A 3,780-nucleotide genomic window follows, 5' to 3' on the forward strand; every position below is an offset into this window, starting at 1 on the left:
ATCTCTCTCTCTCTCGATATAGAGATCCCTCTCTATATATGTGTGCATATATATACTGTATGTATGTACACAGCAAAGATGTATGTATGTAGACATCTATATATAGAAAGAGAGACATCTTAGTTATGGTGTATATTTATATACAACATAGATAGGTTAGATAGACAGATACAGATAGATAGACATACAACATAGCAAAGATGTCTATAAACTTTGTACTGCTTATTGATGATTCAGTCATGTGCTGGGGACTGCAGTTTGCCTGTTCAATATCCACTTCTTTCTTGGTGTCAGAATGCTAACCTTATCTGGGGTGGTGATGCTCTAGCTAAAAGACTGTATTTCTGCTCTTTCCCATCTTGCAAGATGGCAGGTGAAAAAGTTGAGAAGCCAAATACTAAAGAGAAGAAACCCAAAGCCAAGAAGGCTGATGCTGGTGGCAAGGTGAAAAAGGTAACCTCAAGGCTAAAACGCCCAAGAAGGGGAAACCCCATTGCAGCCTCAATCCTGTCGTTGTCAGAGGAATTGGCAGGTATTCTCAATCTGCCCTGTATTCCAGAAAGGCCATGTACAAGAGGAGGTACTCAGCCACTAAATCCAAGGTTGAAAAGAAAAAGAAGGAGAGAGTTCTTTCAACTATTACAAAACCAGTTGGTGGTGACAGGAACAACGGTACCCACGTGGTTAAACTTCGCAAAATGCCTAGATATTATCCCGCTGAAGATGAGCCTCCAAAGCTGTTGAGCCACAGCAAAAAAGCCCTTCAGAAAGCACATGAGAAAACTGTGAGCCACCATTACCCCAGGACCATTCTGATCATCCTCGCTGGACGCCACCAGGGCAAGAGGGTGGTTTTCCTGAAGCAGCTGACTAGTGGCATATTACTTGTGACTGGACCTCTGGCCCTCAGTCGAGTTCCTCTATGAAGAACACACCAGAAATTTGCCATTGCCACCTCAACCAAAATCGATATCCGCAATGTAAAAATCCCCAAACATCTTACTGATACTTACTTCAAGAAGAAGCTATGGAAGCCCAGACACCAGGAAGGTGAGATCTTTGACACAGAAAAAGAAATATGAGCTTATAGAGCAGCATAAGATTGATCAGAAAGTTGTGGATTCACAGATTTTACCAAAAGTCAAAGCTATTCCTCAGCTCCAGGGCTACCTGCAATCTATGTTTGCCCTGATGAATGGAATTTATCCTCACAAATTGGTGTTCTAAATGTCTTAAGGACCTAATTAAATAGCTGACTACAAAAAAAAAGACTATTTCCCAGCATGCCTTATAGCCAAGAAAGGTCATGTGGCTCAGCTCTGTCCAGTGACAGGTGAGTGTACATTTTTTTTTAGACAGTCTCACTCTGTCGCCCAGGCTGGAGTTGCAATGGCATGATCTCAGCTCACTGCAACCTCTGTCTCCAGGATTCAAGTGATTCTCCCTGCCTCTGCCTCCCAAGTAGCTGGGATTACAGGCGCCTGCCACCACGCCTGGCTAATTTTTATATTTTTAGTACAGATGGCATTTCAGCATGTTAGGCAGGCTGGTCCCAAACTTCTAACCTCAGGTGATCTGCCCGCCTCAGCCTCCCAAAGTGCTGGGATTACAGGCGTGAGCCACCGAGCCCGGCCGGAGTGTACATTGCTAAATGGGATTGTTACTCACACAACAGATGGGTTCAATAACTTCGCAGGTGACAGTCCAATCACCATAACCAAGGATAATTTAACAAGGGGATTTTATTACTTAGAACAAATAAGGAGGATATTGGGGATAGTCCTCCAAAGCAGCACCTTCCCAAACACTGGTGAAAATGGGGCTTTTATCGGACTGGTTAGCTGAGTCTTTGTATATAGAGGTAGGGTAAGGGCAACACAGTCACTGACCATGCTTCTATATACATCACTCATATAGGAAATGGTGAATAAACTCCCTGGGCAGGGTTTTTGGTATGGTAATGAGGAGACTTCGCTAAAGTTCATCTCCAACTCAGGCATCTCTAGATCCAACCAGTTTTTGTTCTTCTGGGGCTGAGCTTCTTCCTGGAACTTTTTGAAACAATCAGAACTCAAGATGCAACGGTTACAAGCAGGTACTTTTTCACAGCACATACCTAAAAAACTCGGGACCTTGGCTTATGGGATTTCTAAGAAACCTACTTGAAAGGGAGACAGGATCTAGCACACACTCTTTCTGTCCATTCTCCTTCAGTTTCCTGTTGAGAACACTGAAGTAGTGGCTAAGGAGCCATCTTGGGCCACAGAAACCAGGGGCTAAAACTGGTAGATCAGAAAATATCATCTCTGGATCCCTTTCCCTAGGAAAAAAAAATCCTAGAGCTGCACAGTGGTGTTCAGGTACCTGTAGTCCCAGCTACTCCAGAGGCTGAAGCAGGATCTCTGTAGCCCAGGAGTTTAGGAGTAGCCTGGACAACAAAGTCAGGCTGATTCTCTAAAAACCAAACCAAAACAAACAAACAAAAAACCCCTAAACCTCTATCTTTTATAAGTCACTGTAAATTTTATAAGTTTCTGTAAATTACAACTGATCATGTTCCTGATTCAGACAATACACAAAAGCTAAAGTAATTTTCTTTCTTTCTTTCTTTTTTCTTTTTAGAGATGTGTTCTCACTATATTGCCCAAGCTGGTCTGGAACTCCTAACCTCAAGCAATCCTTCCTCCTCAGCCTCCTAAGTAGCTGGGACTGCAGGCTCAGGCCACTGCACCCCTAGAGAAAGCTAAAGTAAGTTAAGCCAAATCCAAGTCTTCATTCTCACCAATCCTCAAACCCAGACCAGCGTTATGTGGTCTGGTCTCACTTGCCCCACACATTATTATTATTCCCATTTTACAGAAGATAAAACTGAGGTAAAAAGAAGTTAGTTAAGTAAGTTGTTCAAGATCACAGCAAGTAAGTGAGCTGAAATTTCAACTCAGATCTATTCTGCTGCAGAGCCTTCATCTGAGCCACAGTGTCTCTCAAAAGTAAAGCTAAGAATAATGGATGGAGGTTTCAAGATACCAGTTCAACATCGGTAAGACCCTTCTAATGATAGGGCTGTCTAATAACGGCATCACCTGCATTATGAAGTAGTGAATATCCTGTCATTGGAAGTGTTTAATTAAGGACTAGACAGCCATCAATGAGGGATGCTTATATATGGTCTATTTACTGTCTATTTCTTTCTTTTTTTTTCTTCCCAGGCAGCACTGAAGAAATACTGTCTATTTCAATCAATCCAAGTCTATAGACATACTTTGACTGAACTAATTACTCCACACTAGAAATTTTAAAAAGAAAAAAAAAGGCTAAATGTCCTGCTACTGGTAATTTTCTAGTTCTTAGTTTGGGTCATGGGATTGAAGGTATCTATTTTGTCACTGCGCTTCCTCACTTACATATATGTTCCACATATCTTTTAGTATATAGTAAATATTACACAATTTTTTTTTTTTTTTTAGATCGAATTTCACTCTACTGCCCAGGCCAAAGTGTAGTAGCGTGATCTCGGCTCACTGCAATCTCCACCTCCTGGGTTTAAGCAATTCTTGTTCCTCAGCCTCCCAAGTAGCTGGGATTACAGGCACCCACCACCATATCTGGCTAATTTTTGTATTTTTAGCAGAGATGGGGTTTATCACGTTGGCCAGGCTGGTCTCAAACTCATGACTTCAGGCAATCTGCCCACCTCAGCCTCCCAAAATGGATTATAGGCGTAAGTCACCACACTGGCCACTATAACTTTTTTGAGCAAAGTTATGGAGGTAAATTTGT

General features: G+C 42.1%; 1 pseudogene; it reads left to right on the plus strand.

The window, feature by feature from the left end:
- The first annotated feature begins 366 nt into the window (after nucleotides 1–366).
- On the plus strand, nucleotides 367–1,227 carry LOC108306118 (annotated as a pseudogene).
- Nucleotides 1,228–3,780: the final 2,553 nt, after the last annotated feature.

Source organism: Cebus imitator, unplaced genomic scaffold, assembly GCF_001604975.1.
Source record: "Cebus imitator isolate Cc_AM_T3 unplaced genomic scaffold, Cebus_imitator-1.0 Scaffold70, whole genome shotgun sequence".
NCBI lineage: Eukaryota > Metazoa > Chordata > Mammalia > Primates > Cebidae > Cebus > Cebus imitator.